Below are 17,801 nucleotides of genomic sequence, written 5' to 3'. Positions count from 1 at the left end.
GAAGTTGCAGAGACGCCGATTGAATACGCCGCTCGCCGAAGTTTCTAAGCTACCCTTCATCTCTCTTGAAATGAAAAGGCCACAAAGTTTGCAACTTTTTTGGATAGATTATTAATTTTTGCCTATGGTTTTTTTTTCAAATTCTCCATTGTTGCTGCTGCTGATTCATATATTGAAACGTAAAAGAAAGAAGGAAAACTTTAACATGCAAATCTTCATTAATTAGTCTTCGAATACGATTGACAAGGCGTCTGCCAGCAACACTTCCTACCTGTTCACCCTTTATACTTTGAACCACCACCAAAGAATCCATAGGTAGATCTATTCTCATAAATCCTCTACTTCTAGCTAATTTCAAGCCTTCAAAAGCACCCCACAATTCTGCAATATAAGCACTAGCATGCCTCAATTTTTTTGCAAATCCCCACAATCCATTTGCCGAACCGATCACGTATCACTCCACTACATCCAACAACACCATTTTGCAATGCACCATCAGTATTGATACATATGCAGTTGTCTTCTGAAAAGTACCACTTAACATCAATAATAATCTGAGATTTAGTCATAATACTAATGTTATTATTTTTTGCTCTCAAATAGTCATCCACATATTGTAATATGCACCTGGATGGATATTGTGGTCTAGAGAAATTGGAGTCAAATTTTGATTTATTTCCCCAAAACCATAGATAGTAAAAAGTTGTAGCCCCAAACCTAAAAAAAAAAAAAAAATGTAGGCCACACATCACGCCACTCCATCAATAAAATAATATGGTAAAAAAAAATTTAGAATATTATACTATTGTTCTTTTTATTTTTGCTTAATTAGTCAAATGGTCCCTAAAGATATTTTAGGTTTCACAATGATCCCTTAAAGAAAAAAAATCTGAATTGGTCCCTTAAAGACATCTCCGTTAATCATTTTGGTCATTTTCGTTTGTTTTTGACAAAAAACATTAAATGGTGCAAAAAAACATTGTTCATCTTCTTCCTCTTCTCTTCTTCATCTTCTTCATCTTTTTTATAAACATCATAAAAAATATACTCAAATCTTCAATCAACCTTCAAACAAACCCAAAAATTCATCTTCTTCCTCAATTTTTTAACATCATCTTCCTCAATTTGTCTCTTCAATTTCCTTCTGAAGCTTAAACCAAGTAAGTATTGGTTGATTTATGTTCAATATCATGTTCTGAAGCTTTTCCAACCGTTAATTTTGTGTCGGTTTGCTTGAATCATGTTTTGGTCATTTTTATGTTCTTAAGTTGTTGTTTTGATTTTCAAAATATAAGCCTCAACTGTGAAATTTAAGCACAGATTCATGACCAGTGCGAAAAATCAAGCGAATTTGTATGTTCTTTTGTGATCTTTGAGGCCGATTTGAGTTTTTTTGTGAAAGCTACACTGAAGCTTCAATGGTGTGTTCATGGTGAGTCAATTGAAGAAGATGAAGAAATGGAGAGAAAAAATAGTTGTTGATGGTGTATTACTAGATGTGGCAAACATAGAAAATCCAATGGTTACTATTTTGACAAAAGAATCAAAGGTTAAGATTAAATGATTTATTAAGATCTATGGTGGACCACATTGCAATGTTGGCCCACCTAATATATTTGGTGTTAATAAATTAACGGAATGGACCAATGTAGCAAACATGATATCAATAAGGGACCAATTCGGGCATTTTTTTCTTTGAGAGACCATTATGAAACCTAAAATGTCTTTAAGAGACCATTTAACTAATTAAGCCTTTTAGTTTTTACTTTTTATTCTTTGAGTCAAGATCTATTTAGTGTTTCACAATTTTCTAATGGTCCAATTTAGTCTAACTCAAATTAATCTCTAACATTTTTATATAAGGAATATCATAACAAATTAAGGACTAAAATTTTGATTAATTAAAAATCATAATGACACTATATTTTAATTAGTAGAATACAATGCAATATGTCTCATAAGTGTAGCTCAAATGGTAGCTATCAGAAATATTATTGGAATGGCCGGGATTCGAAACGCAGATTCCACATTTCTCCACATTTATACGTGTGAGTCTTACTATTAGACTACTTGACGAAAAAAAAAGACAATGCAATACTCTTAAATTAATATTTAAAAGTATGATTCTAAGATGCCACATTTTTTTTTCACTAAAAGATGCCACTTGGTAATATAATAAATAAAACACATATTTTCTGTCCCGTGAGCGTAGCTCAGTTCGCAAAAATATTGTATTATATATGCAGAAAGGATGGAGTTTCTAGCTAGGCTACTTCAAAAAAAAAAAAACGCATATTTTCTTATGAGATAAAATACATTCTTTTTATAGAGAGAATAGAATTTTTTATCGAAGTTCTTCCAATCAAATCATATTAAGATGTTATTTTTATTATATAATTCTTTTTTTTTACCGGAACTTTTTTTTATATAATTCATAAAATTAATTATAAATACCAACAAGATGTATTATAAGGATAATTTAATGGGAGTTATTTTTGCCAACCTACCGGTTACTCACGCGCCCTATCTTTACTCATTCTCTACTTAAGTAGCGGATATTATAAAAATGTGAATTTTAGGAAAAAATGCCGTCCGCTAAGTAGCGAACAATATTTGAGTAACTGATAGGACGACAAAAGTAATTCCCTAATTTAATTGGCCCTTTAGAAGATGGTTCAATGATGGGCTTGGGCCCTTTTTTTTACCAAAAAGAAAATGGTCCAATGGTCTCTCATATCACTTTCAGTAAAAAATCATATCACTTTTAGTAAAAAATGAACTATTATGTTTTTTGTCCACAAATATTAATCTTGTTACAAATTATCATAGTTGGTTGTGGAGCTCGTTGACTTATTTGGACATCGATTAATTTGCCCTTCATTGGAATCTGTGTGCAGTTCCTGTAAACTCTCGTAGTCTGTTTTGGCACAATTTGTGCTCAAGGGACTATTTGGTTATTTGATATATTTTTGCTTATTAAAAAAAAAGTTTTTTGTCAAAAAATTTAAGTAAGTAAAAGTAGATAATATTTCTTCTTTGCTACAATCTGAGCAATATTTACGAGAAATATATGTTAAAATATTTACAATGCAAATATATACAAATTAAATTGAATCTTGATTGAATTTTGAATGGTCCTAAAATTCATTTCACCATATGTATAATTAAAAAATTCATTTATCCCCCTTTCTTTTTAGTTTTGTCTAAATTCATTCAACCCCTTATTTTCCTTATATATATTTCACAATATTTATAATTAAAAAAATTCATTCATCCCCCTTTCTTTTCTTTTTCTTTGACTAAATTCATTCAACCCCTTATTTTCCTTATATATACTTTTCCTTATATATATAATGGTGAATTCTCCTTCTCACATACATAAGAAAAACTCTATCTTAACAAAGTTTTCTGTTTTTCCTTTTACTTTCTGAAGTATCACAAAGGTTGAGAAAAAACTGTGATAGAAAGCAATTTATTTTTCTCTATTAGTGTAATTTTTCATTTTAATTTTCTATACGATTCTTTAAATTTTCTAGTTTTGAAAATTTAACTAAGAAGTGTTTAGTTTTTGGTATACCCTTTTGTAGGAGTGTACTTCTGATACTCCTTTGTATTTTGAATTTTTTCTTGATCTTTTAACTTATTTTATATATAATATCATATTATTTGCCATTGAAAAAAAAAGGTACAACTATTCTGTGAATTTATTTCCTTTAAAATTTTAAATTCATCTTCATGTTTTGCTTGCATTGAAGTGTTTGTGTGCAATGTGATCATTCTAGTTCATCTTTTAAGAGCTTACTGTTCATGTTTTTTATGCGTTAAAGTTAGATCTGAAGTTTTGTCATTGTTAATTTTTTAATGACCTATTTCCTTTATTTTTTCTACTGTGCTTTGATTTCAATAACTTTTAACATACTTACTAGTGTTTTAGGGGCACTAGTTAATATGACCTATAATCTAAATATTTTTTTCGAATTGATAACACAGAAGATGAACGGGACACGTGTTGAGTGGCCGCCGATGATGGATCTTAATGATGCTATGCAATTTGTGTACAAGGTGAAGGTACGTATTGATATGGTTTTTTGTGTTTTTGTATTGCGGAATTTGGTGAGATATAAATTTAGGGAGAAAACTCTCCTCAAATATAGGGTTATATGAAGAATACTAAAGTTCTTGTTTTATTCATCATGCTTATGGCTCTATATATAGAGCTACATAAAAACAAATCAAATATTGAAAAAAAAAAGAAACTAATCCTATAATAAATTCTAAACAAATCTTAAATATTCTAACAGAAATATAAATCATAAACCCTAATATTATTTTATTTCAAATATAAATATAAAACTATATTTAAATATAAAATCTTCCAAAAAAGATATTTAGGCATTATTCCCAACACTCCTCCTTGACTGAATATCTTTTTGTTGTATCCGATCTGAGATTTGCGCTGAAAAACCTTTTTTTTTTTGAACACTCATCCTCAACTGAATATCTTTGTCTTGTATCCAGCGTGAGATTCATGTTGATTTTTGTTTTTGTTGTTGTTGTCTTCTTTTATTCATCTACATTCTTTACGAATGAGTATGTTTCTTGTAACAATAGGATGTTACCCATGGATGTTGTTATTTTCTACATCTTCATATGAGACTTGAGCTTTTTTCATGTATTTGTTATGGTTATGGGTTATATAATACATGAAACTATCTCGCATATAACATATGAAAGATGTAGGTTATGATTATGGTTTTTCTACAACTTCATATGAGACTTGAGCTTTTTTCATGTATTTGTTATGATTATGGGTTATATAATACATGAAACCATCTCGCATATAACGTATGAAAGGTGTAGGTTATGGTTATGGTTTTTGGCTATGGATTGTTTTTCTCTTCTTTTTCACATCTTCATAATAAAGATGCAATCAAGGTTATGGGTTGTTGATTTCATGGTTTCTTCTTTTTCTTCGTCTTCATCATCTTCTTCCATCTTCACAGATCTGAACCTTAGCGCTCTGATGCCACTGATATGGTTTTTTGTGTTTTTGTATTGCGGAATTTGGTGAGATATAAATTTAGGGAGAAAACTCTCCTCAAATATAGGGTTATATGAAGAATACTAAAGTTCTTGTTTTATTCATCATGCTTATGGCTCTATATATAGAGCTACATAAAAACAAATCAAATATTGAAAAAAAAAAGAAACTAATCCTATAATAAATTCTAAACAAATCTTAAATATTCTAACAGAAATATAAATCATAAACCTTAATATTATTTTATTTCAAATATAAATATAAAACTATATTTAAATATAAAATCTTTCAAAAAAGATATTTAGGCATTATTCCCAACACGTATATGATGGATTCTTTTCATGCACATATGTATTTATTGAAGAATTTATCAATATGAACAATTTTATTTTTTATGAGTCTAATGGGTTCTTTCCACACAGAGTCGATTTCAGCTTACTCGTGATTGTCATTTTTATGCACGGTTTCTAGACATATTTATAAAGTATAGAAATGGAGAAAATACTGCTGCTGATGTCTATCGAGAGGTACGTGTTATATTATTCTTTTTATTCATAATCATAATGTAGTTTAATAGTTTTTTTTTTGTTGACAATAGTAGTTTAATAGTTAAACTCGCATGTTTTAAGTATTATATTTTTTATACCATGATTTTAATTATACAATTACGTTATCAATCTAGGTTGTAGTAATTAATTCTGGACCATGCGGCCACAATTACAATTGTGAGACCATTGCGAATACCTTGAAAACTAAGATATATTAATGCGGGTGTCATTGCCGTTGTGAATTGAATTTAAAACAACTATATGCCCTTAAATACGTGGTTAGTGATTCGATTCCTGACTGATATATACGGAAAATATTCAATTGGGAGAGGAGAACGCGTACCTCACATATTCCCCGACAGAGATTAATCATCACTAACCGCATATCGATATTAATAAAATAAAATAAAACAACTATATGCCCTATGTTTTTCTTTTTCTCTTATGTGATGCTCATTTTAATTACAATGATTGGATTTCTTCAGGTTACTTTAATTTTGGAAGGCCATGATGATCTCATTGATGAGTTAAGAATGTTTTTGCCGTACACGGCTAACGTTGTATGAGCTATTCAAGACCAAAACTGTTGCAATTATGTAAAACTAGGGTTTGAATTTGGGAATAATCTAGTTTTTTTTTTATAAGCATGGCAATAATCTAGGGATTTTTGATACAATTTTAATGTTTGTAATATGCAAGATTTTGTAAGCTGCCGTTTCAATAGGATTTAATAAATTGAAACAATAAAAATAAGTCTTCGTGTTCACTAGATTTTGTTGTTTTTGGATTTAAAAAGTCCATTTTGAAAATCATGCTATGAAGTCCTCACAAAAAAATAGTCCGGTTCAAATTGAATACCGAATTACTATTGAATTGTAGAAATGTCAGAATTACATCCTCAATATGGTATAAATACCACTTGTGTGATAGTAATCCAAATCCGGCCAGTCAGACGATGGCGCCTGTGATAGTCAAAAGTTGTGTATTGTTTCTTGTTTACCAGGCATCCCTTGGGTCACACACTCACACCCAAGTAATCACCACTAGTTCAACTTCTTTTTTCAAATTCACTGTCCACACAATAGTTTATCTTGTGTTTATTTCTTACCAATTTCCCTCAAAAACTATAATTTGTTCCAACAGATTTTTGTGAAATGAATATTTTTCATTCCATCATATCACGGCTCTGTGTTGAAACCGCTATTTGTTAATTTATTGTGCTGGCCTGGTGTGCTTAGGATGGACGTTGCTTTATTGGTGTTTTTATTGAAGAAATTAAATTAGTCCACACAAATTAGCACACTCTCATGTCCCAAGTTTTGTTTTTTCAAGGCATGATGTAGTAAGGTGGGGAATATGCAATTGCAATCCTTCATGAATAGTGGGTAGAATTTTCATAATATATATATGCTTTTAATTTATACATGTCCGGTAAATTAAAGTGGCTATCGGTGTGTGCATTCACGATGAGTAACGTCAGTTTGTCCTGGCGAAAACGGAATGTACTCACTTATCCTTGATGTTGATACCGGGAAAGTTCTAGGCCTACTTAGTATCTATTTGGTTTGGCGTTTTGAAGCCCCAAACGTGAGTTTCAATTTCCAAATGTGAGTTTACCAGTTTTATGGATGTCTGGATAACTTGCAAAATCAAATCTATGGAACGTGAGTTTAGCCCCAAACGTGAGTTCTTTTAAAGCTAAAAATTGGAGCTTTCACGTTAAAGGAAAATCAATTCCAAGCAATTAATTGTCAGTGACATGTGAACTTACCTATTTACCCATAGCTTTCTTCTTCTTCACATCACCCACAACCATAGATCTGTCTTTTTCCTTTGTAATTACATAAATATTGAGTGATGCAGAAATTGTAGAATGAGAGAAGAATATTGAGATATTGAAGAAAGAGAAATGGTAGAAGGATGGGAAAGAAATATAAATGGCAGAAAGGGTAGAAGTAATTGAAGGTTATGGAGAAATAGTGAAAGGTTGTGGAGAAATGGAAGACAACAACGTCCAATAGAAGATTCTGGAGAACTGTCCGATTAATTTATTTTGTTAGTTTTTTTTTATTATTGGGTTGGGCTTGAATGATATTTGTTCATAATTTTTTAAATGTGATTTTTTTACTGTTAATTGTTAGTTAAATTAAAAACTCATTTTGGTAATTAGACACCGCAAAAACAATTTTGATCTAAATTATCCAAACAATATAAATTGGTGAAAATCACTTTTATGAAATGTAACCAAACATAAATTAATTATGTTCAACTCACTTCTAACCAAACCCAATTCTCTCAAATTCAATTCAGTTAAACTCAATTCTTTTTAGCGCAGAACAAAACACACACTTAGTGCGATGAAGTGGATGCGGGACCTATACACGTCAATAACTTTGTGTTTGAATTAGACTCTAAACACTAGGTGGATAATTTTAAAAGTAATCGAGAGATGAATCTGTGTTTGGCGACATTGTCAAAAATTGTAAACATGTTTAAATTTACTCTTATTTCACAAACTCTCATGTTTGTTTGTTTTTTTTTTGAATGACAAATATAATTATATAAATAGGAGAGAAAAATACACTAAAAAGGAGAGTACAAGAAGTACTAAAAACACCAAAATAAAAATAAAATTACAATGAACTCGAAAATAGAAAACTCTTAAGGTATCTCTCGACTAGACCGAGAGCCACCAACCCCAAAACACCATACGACTAAAAGAGAGAAAGAGAAGAAAACAAGAGAAGAAAGATGGAAGAACAAGCCCATATCCCACCATGACCACCATGCCCCAATATCACTACCACACAAAACTCTAACGGCTTCAACACAAAATGGGGTTCATCTCCCACTCATAAAGGGAGCAGGGGTTAGCAGGGTTTTTGACCAGATACCATTTCCAAGAAAGATACTTCACCTTATCAATCAGGTATTCAACAGTTGAAGTTCCCTATTAAAAATTAAGTCATTCCGAAAATTCTAGATCCACCAAATAATTAACAGTATGCCAAATTAATAACCACCCTAAGTGGGCCCTCCTACAGTACCCATCTCTAGCAAAAACTCAAGCAAACCTATTATCCCCCTAGGCAAAGCACATCGGAACCCTAACCACCTAAAAATAGAGTACCACACCATAGAGGACACTTTGCAAGTTAAGAATAGTTGTTCCACCGACTCAACTGAGTTCCCACATAACACACATAAGGTATTAATTATTAATATCTGTAATCACCCTTCGCAGAAAGAGGTTTTGGCGTGATGAAATCCTATTATGGAGAAGTTGCAATGGGAAGAAATACTCTCATGTTGAGTTTATTAGGAGGCAAATAAATAAGTTTGAATTTGACAAACTTGGCCCATGTTTAGCTAGCTTCCAAGTTTTTACTGATGTTCCTACATGCATTCGGAAATTTATTATTAATGAAATGCTACAAGCTTCTACCGTAAAAAAAAAATAATAATTATACAGGCCTGGCAAAATCTCATACAAAACATTGTTGGGCATAATTTCACATTTATATACAATGCACTATTAACAGATCCAACGGTGTTTTTTTCTAATTCAAAAATCAAATGGTTAAAATTAAAAAATTAATGAGGTCTATGGTGGACCATCACTATTTTTTAACGGCAAATATATTATTAATAAAGATTAGGTTTTTGCACAAGATGAACATATATCGATAAAAGAAAAACAACAAAACAATGGCGCCGTAAATAGAACACTAAATCACTTTTTTAAATTTATTGATTAATTGATGTATTTTTTTTTGGGTACAAAAAGTGATTTGGTGTTCTATTTACGGCGGGCGGTGAATTTGTGTTCTATTTACGGTGAATTTGTCCTCCTGTGGGCCAAAACACAAACCCCGGCGCTGAATGCGTCAAGGATTAATTGATGTATTTAGTTTATATTAAATCAGATTCATCAATTATTTAATGAATCTATAAAGTGACTTGTGTTGTCCCCGTGAGCTTAGCTCAGTCGGTAGGGACATCGCATATATTATGCATTCGAAGAACACTCCATTTATTCACATTTAAGGTGTGGAATTTCTAGTCACTAGGCTACTAGATAAAAAAGAATTGACTCGTGTTTCATAAAATAAACGAATAATAATTATATTTATTGAAAAAAAATATATATAATATATGTTTTAACCATTTTTAACAAATAATTTTTTTGGCCGATACAACAAATATTAATTTCTAATAATGTTGGTCAAAATGTTTTTCTAATAACTGCAACTAAATAATTGTTAATTTTATTAGTACGTAAGATATAATAATGAATATTTACGAAGAAAGCTAACATGTGCCAAGGAAAAATATTATTTATTTAGACGTGAATTCAATTTTCTAAAAGTTAAAATATTATTTATTTCAATATAAATTTTTCACTTTTGGTTTCTTTGACATGTGCCCTAAGAGAGCACATGTTACACTACAACAAAATTGCATTTTAGCTTCAAAAATATTAGCGTCTGCCCCGACGCGGACGCTATTAGCGTCTATTTAGAGTCTGTATGACTGACGCTACTGTCTTTTTATTGTAAATCTTTATTTTAATTAAATAATTATAGATAGCGTCCGCTTTGATAGACACGATTGAGACACTAATAAAAAATAAAATAAAATTCATCTTAGAGTCTCCTGGAGCGGACTCTAATAAACAATAAATTAAATTAAAAAAAACTTTTTGTTAAGAGCCAATTTTTTTTCCCAATTTTTCATTTTCCCACTTTTTTCTTTTCCTTCCCTATTTCAGCAATGAGCAATAATATATCATTTGATATATTTTTGCTTTTCTTTCTCAAATACACAAAAAGAAGTGACAAAAAAATACAGAAAAAGAAGAAAACAACCCTAATCCTTATCCCTCTTTTCACTAAAACCCTTTTCCTCTTTCTCTTTTCACGCATCATACCTTCACCCTCCCTTCTTCTGCGAGCGAAACCCTCACCCTCACCTCAGCGCTGCGCCATTCTTTCACCACTTCCCCAATCGTTACGTTGTTGAGCTAAGTGTACGTTTCAGAGCCGTCATCTTCTCATTCTATCGATTCTGTAAGTTTACAAATTTGGTTCAATTTCTCTTTTGATTATAGTCTTCTCCTCATTCTTTAATGGATTCTGATTCCAATTTCAATTTTTCATCCAAACCCTAATATTCATATGAACCCTAAATATGAATTAGTTCTCTCTTGTTACAAATTTCAATTTTTCATTGTTTATTGTTCAAATTTCATTCTCAATTTACAATAGATTTATCTTATAAAAAATTGAAATGCATAATACTCTAAATTTTTACCAATAAACTTCAAGGGATTGTTTCATAATTTATTCTGCTTCTTAATGGGTTTTACCATTTTTTGTCATTGTTCCCTTTGTCTTGTGTTTGACTTGACTGATATGTTGATTTTAGGCACATTATTGGGTAGTTAGAGAATGGTAAATTTTTTATAGCAGTTACAATCGTAGCAAGCCACTTACTTTCACATTGTTGATGTTTGATATAACAAGGTAACTAGCTAAATTTAATAGTGATTGATATCTTGTATGTCTTGTCTCAAGGTGATGACAGCAATCAAAGAATACATTGTATAAAATTTAGAATTCAAAAGCCTAGGGTTTTTCTTTTCATGTGGTTTGGAAGAAAACTGTGTGTAACTAGCCAAAAATAACATAGAAGTTTTCATTGATAATAATGAGGAGGTGTAGGAGAATTTAGCTTATAAGAATGATGATTGTTGTTTATATACTCATTTGTGATCTTCATTTATTTTGACAGAACAAGAAGCAAGTAAAACAGGATGATACGTCTCAATTTCGGACTCAGTTTGGATTCTCTAGTCCTTTGCATTGTCGAATTGACAACAAACGATAAAGTTTCTTCAGGTCTGCCTTAATGATAGTTGGTTTTGGTTCTTATTTATTTGGTTTAGACTATCAATATTAAGATTGATAACTTTCTAATCATTATTATCTTCAAACGAAATTATCTTTCTCCCTTTACCACAGTGGAAGCCATTCTCACAATGTTTAACTTCAATGCATTAGGAAGAGTTTAAGAAAATGAATCACACTAAGTGAATTGCAAATTTGGCTTTAGTTGGTTTGCTTATCTTATTGCTTCAGGTGATACTCCGAAATTTATAAGTAGACTTAGTGCATTCATGTATTCTGCTACTCTTCAATATAATAGTATTGCCTCCATAGATTTTATTTAGTTTATGGAATTTTGATGCTCTTACCTTGTTTAGGTATGTTGATGTATGAGTTAGAGTGAAGTGGATTTATTTCCATTCCTTAATCCCTCAATCATGTTGTATTTAATTGTGCAGTCCAATGAAACATGCTATTCGTTTTCCCTTTTTGATAATATGATAAGAGACTTTTCACATATTGTCTTTCTTTAGCCAAATTGTTTCCCTTTGTTGTAAAATAAAAGGATAATTGTTTATGACCTGTTTTTATTATTGTTCCAAATGTCCTTAATATATGTTGAGTGTTATTAATTGTGATATATTTTTATTATTTATATTGATTTCAATACAATGCTGATTATAAAAATTACTTTTTTATGGTGTTGTTGGGCCTTTGTTGGTTCAACTTTGGAGGTACTCTGATGCCCTGAATAGGTTGTCCCTTGCTGCTATGCTTTTCTTCTTCTATCAGTTTGGTTGTTTCCCTTTTAATATGTTGTGTTGGTCTTCTTGTTTGCAGGCCGAAGCAGTGCTTCAGTGATGTTGCTGTCATCTTTTTTTTTTTTGAAGTGTTTAGTGGTTTCTAGTTCTGTTTTTAGGAGGGTCAGAGTGCATCATTTTTTGCTTCAGTTTTGATTTATTTTAAGTCCCTGTGTTGGCAGATTTGATTGATTTGTTTATGTTTAATTTTTATCCTCTAGGCATCATGGAGATAAAGAACTTTCAATTTCCTTCGCCGGTGACAAAAATTTCAATTCTTGAGGTAACGATTCAATGATAATGTTACCAATTTGTTTTGCTTTTGTTTTCATTAGTTGAGGGGTCATTCTTTGATAAGTTCTTCAAATTTACTATAAACTTGGACCCAATGCTACTTTCTCCTTCCTACCCTAACATCCTTCTTTCTCATATTTCACAACTACAATAAATTGATAGTTTTCTTCAATTAAGCATAATGTTTGATTTTCTATCTTTTGTATCTTGCAGTGCGCTTTATTTCTCTGAGAGGTGGATGTAGCTCATTCTGTAGCAGTCAATACTTGTGCGCTTTTATATTGATTAAATTTAACTTTTAAGGTAATAGAAAATTGAAGCGAAAGGTTCTTACAACTTTTTAATGTGTGTGTGCGCGTGTTGAAAAAAATCTTGCATATGTTCCACCAGTTTGACACTACTGTCACCAGTTTGACATCTCATCATTAACTGTCACCAGAACCATTAATTGTAGCTCCTCTTTTACTTATGCACGCATGTAGTCATTTTTAAACCTTGTGCATAAGTAGTTTAACTCTGCTTTTCATTATTGAGTTTTCCTATCAAAATGTATGCTAGTGTTTAGAACATAGTTGGCTTATAGATAAGTAGCAATATTTTATAAGGTTGCTCTATCCTCTATGACTTTTTTTTTTCTTCTTCCGAGTTGACTAGTTTTTTTCAATTGCTTGAATTTGGCGATGTGACACTCACCTTTTAGACTTTTAGTCTTGCTTTGTTCATGTGTGATTTTTCTATCAAAATTCTTAAATTTGATGGTATAAGTTAGGTCTATTTTGATGGGTTATATATTTTGTGGGTTATGTATTTTGTGGGATATTTTGGTGGGTTATATATTAGTGAGTTATATTTTGATTGATGGTAAGTTAGGACTATTTTAATGGATTATATATTTTGCGGGATATTTTGGTGGATGTAGACATTTTTTGTTGAAATTATATATGGTTATATATTAGAAATAGAAGGTCTAGTAAAGAACTACTTAATTTGTATTTTAGATGTACTAATACTAATTGTTTGTTGATTTTCCATCAGCTACAAAGCTATATTTGAAAAAAAAAAAAAAGTTTGCGTCTGCTTTTAGTTGACACTATATTATTCAAAAACTAGTTTATAGCATCTAAAAAAAGCAGACGCTAAGCTTAGCGTCTGCTTTTAGTTGACTTAGCGTCTGCTTTTAGTTGACACTATTATTCAAAAACTAATTCATTGCATCTAACAAAAGCAGACGCTAATATTAGCCAATAGCGTCCGCCATATATTCAAGTCACTAGCTTCAGCTTTGCGTTTAAAAAGACAGACGCTAAAGTAGCGTCTGCTGGACGCAACTGCTAGCTTCAGGCAATTAAGCGTCCGCCACGACACAGACTCTAGGTAGACGCTAAACCCTTGTAGCGTCCGTTTTTTGGTATTTAGCGTCTGTTTTTGGCGGACGCTCCAAAGCAGTTTTCTTGTAGTGTTAGCAAAATTCATAGTTTATTTGACAAATCAATTTTTTTAATTTAAACCACTCAAAAATAGTTTAAATATAGACCCTTGCCATATTTAATAATGAATGAATTATAATAATAAATTGAAAATATACTATTTTATTTAAATTACTTAAAATAGTAAAATAAACATTTAAATGTATATTTGACTACTTTTAATGCATATTCAAAATAAAAATACTAATTTGACTACTTTTAATGCATATTCAAAATAAAAATATATTTTATTATTTTATTAAATTTTAACACGGTCAATTCAAACAAAATAAATTTTCATAAAATGTCCAAAATTTATTTCACATTGTTAATACAAAAACAATTCATTTCATAAAAGGTAAATGGAATTAAAATAGTTCCTCCAATTTTATATATAAGAAAAAATTTACTTTTTAGATTCATTGTAAAATTGATGTATCTAGACAACATTGTAGTCTAAATACATTAACTCTACAATGAATCTAAAACGTAAACTTTTTCTTATATATAAGACCAAAAAGAATAAACTTTATCAGGACAAAATGGTAAAATTTAAATACTTCTATAGCACGCTTTATTTTTCTCATTCTTATATATATCATCCTATCTAGAGTTCAGCCTCTCACATTGTTCAAACTTGAAAAGAAAAAACTTCATCTCAACAAACCCTTGTCCTCTAACTATTAGGTTTTGTAGATGGGAAAGGTATATATATATATTTTTTCCCTCTGATTTTTTATTTAGTTTTTAGGATTCAGCATTTTTAAATTATATTTATATCACTCTGAATTATGATTTCGTAGGAAATGTGATTTTTTAATTCAGATTCTTTTATTTCTGTTATCATGATTGTTAGTACCTTCAAGTTCATCTAGCTCTCTCTAAGTAGAGGATTCAAATTCATGCTTTGTGTTGATTTCTTAAAGCTAGATCTGAAGTTTTTTTTGTTAATCAATTGAACTTTTTCGTCTTTTTTTTTTTCATTAGACACTAGAATATTAAAGTGTGTGGTAATTTTTTAAATGATGTTCTTTTTTCCAAAATTTTGAGTTTTCTAATTTTTAGATGCTCTTAATTCAGTTTAAAAAAAAAATTACACGTGATTCATGTAACTAATAATCTGTTTGAATGATTGTCGTCTTGAATTGATTTAATTTTTGAATAAATGATTTTTTTAAAAAAAAAATTGATGACTGTTTTTTCTTTGGATATATAGAATATTGTCAAGGTTTTGTTGAATATTATCAATTTCTCTAATGGTGTGTTTGTAAATAATGTGATATATAATTTGTTTCAATTTCTCTAATATCTAAATATTTTTTCACATTTACAAACCCAGAAAAAGGGTGGATCTTCATCAGGTGAAAAGAAATTAATATCTATGGATGAAGCCAAGGTTTATCTGAATGAAGTAAAAGATGCATTAAAAGACGAGACTGAAAAATATGATGATTTCCTATGGGTGATGCAAGATTTCAAGGAACAAAGGTTTAATTTATTAATTAATTAATTTATTTATTTATTTAAACATCAGGAGAAAATTATTTAAATTTGTTAATTGTAACTTACTTTTTCTTTCCTTGTGATGTATTTGCAGAATGAATATTGAAGGTGTCATTTCAAAAGTAAAGGAATTACTTGAAGGACACGAAGAACTGCTAGTAAAATTTAATACATTTTTGCCAGATGGATATTCCATCTCACCTTGAGTTTAGTCGTGGAGAATATGTAGTACATTTAGATTCAATTTTAATGATTGTAATATGTGAGATTTATAAGCAATCATATTTCAGCAGATTTTATCAATTTATAGATTGTGAAGATATTGAGTTAAAGTGATGATTTATTTGAGTATTAAGTAAAATGAAATTGATTGATGAAATTAATGGCAGCAATAACAACTAAGTATTATGAAGGACTTATTTCATTATAATCAACATGTGCTTATATAATCACTATATCCAGGGTGGGTGGGGTAGCTCAGTTGGCACTTGCTGACTGAGCGGGTGTAGGCTGTTGGTCAGGGGTTCGATCCTTGCACTAGTGCAGAAAGGGGATTCCACTACCGGCCAAATAGGGATTCCACTACTGGCCGCGGCCGGTAGTAAACACACTCGTCGTTGTAAGTCAATACTTTCCACGACGGGTCTTTTTATACCCGTCGTGGTATGTCAGGTTTCTACTGTATTATTAATTAAATTTATGAGGATTCCACGACGGTTTTTACAAATACCGGTAGTGGTATGTATGAGATTCCACTACGGGTATTTTCAATATCCGTAGTGGTATGTATGGTTTTCATTTTTTTTTTTTTATAGTCTGGGATTCCACTACCGGTATTTGTAAATACCGGTAGTGGTATGTATGGTTTTCATTTTTTTTTTTTATAGTCTGGGATTCCACTACCGGTATTTGTAAATACCGGTAGTGGTATGTATGGTTTTCATTTTTTTTTTTTTATAGTCTGGGATTCCACTACCGGTATTTGTAAATACCGGTAGTGGTATGTATGGTTTTCATTTTTTTTTTTTTTAGAGTCTGGGATTCCACTACCGGTATTTACAAATACCGGTAGTGGTATGTATGGTTTTTGAAGGTGTGAAAACACAAGAAGGGGGGGGTTGAATTGTGTTTTAGCTAAGTTAAAACTTTTTCAAGTTCTTAACTCAACTATATTCGCAGCGGATAAATAACACAAATAATAATAAGAGAGAGAGAGAAAAGCACACAAGCAGTTTATACTGGTTCCTCTCACAAAACGAGAGTAGTCCAGTCCCCTTGCACTTCCAAGGGAGTTCACTATAATCACACAAGATTACACCTGCTCAAGCACACAAGCAAGAGACTTCTCAACAATGCTCAAGCACACAAGCAAGAGACTTCTCAACAATGCTCAAGCACACAAGCAAGAGACTTCACACTTAAGCACACAAGCTTAAGTTACACACTTAAGCACACAAGCTTAAGTTTCCTCAAGTAAATAGTAAAGTATATAAAAATATACAAATGCTCTTAGATGAACCTAAATAGAGCAAATACAAATATTACAGAGTATTTGGCTAAAGTGCAAAAACACTTGAGAAAGGTTCAGAGCTTGTATATCAGAGAGTTCAGAGTTTGTTCAGCGCACGTTCAATTCTTGATAATTGTATATTTGTTGTAGCTGAATCTTCTAGTATATATACCACTAGAAAAGAGTCGTTGCAAGAGAACCGTTGGAGTTGATAAACTTTTGTCTTCAAGCAGTTTGTCTTGATGCAGTTGGTTGTATCCAAAACTAAGAAAGAGTTTCAGGTACTTTGACTACTGCAGAGTGGACTTTCCTTATTCAGCTAACAAAACTGAAGACCCACGTTCTCAAGACAGGACAGACAAAACAGAGGTAGCTGAACTGATCAGGCTTGAAAGGTCCTTTTCTCCATTGGTAGAAGAGTTGACTGGTGAAAGGAATCTTCACAGCTTTCAAAGAGATCTTCAGAGTTTGATGAAGCTCGTAGACAGACAGAAGTACTGAAGTCTTCATCCTCTGAACGTTGTAACCTCTGAAGTCCAACATCTTCTGAGCGCTTGTGAACTTCTGAGTTCACATCCTCTGAACTCCACTCAGGACTTAAATGATGCTTATATCTGCGCACTCAAAATAAATTTTTAGTCCTTCCAATTGTTAATTAATACTTTGTTATCATCAAAACCTTTATAGATTTAGGGGCAAACATTTTTAAATCAATTTTGTTCCAACAATCTCCCCCTTTTTGATGATGACA

At 31.1% G+C, this 17,801-nt stretch overlaps 1 long non-coding RNA gene across 6 annotated transcripts; it reads left to right on the top strand.

The window, feature by feature from the left end:
* The first annotated feature begins 10,339 nt into the window (after window positions 1–10,339).
* LOC123906842 lies at window positions 10,340–13,622 on the top strand. 6 transcript variants are annotated; one of them, XR_006809044.1, is made up of 6 exons: window positions 10,340–11,114; window positions 11,383–11,489; window positions 11,613–11,729; window positions 12,318–12,400; window positions 12,499–12,560; window positions 12,785–13,622. It is a non-coding gene; the product is annotated as an uncharacterized LOC123906842 (long non-coding RNA). The 6 variants fall into 6 exon arrangements; XR_006809039.1 differs by having other exon boundaries at window positions 10,359–10,658; XR_006809042.1 differs by having other exon boundaries at window positions 10,360–10,658; window positions 11,652–11,729.
* The last annotated feature ends 4,179 nt before the right edge of the window (window positions 13,623–17,801 follow it).

This window comes from Trifolium pratense, linkage group LG2 (genome assembly GCF_020283565.1).
Source record: "Trifolium pratense cultivar HEN17-A07 linkage group LG2, ARS_RC_1.1, whole genome shotgun sequence".
Taxonomy (NCBI): domain Eukaryota; kingdom Viridiplantae; phylum Streptophyta; class Magnoliopsida; order Fabales; family Fabaceae; genus Trifolium; species Trifolium pratense.
The sequence above is the reverse complement of the archived record's forward strand: the minus strand, read 5'-3'. Positions and strand labels throughout refer to the sequence as shown.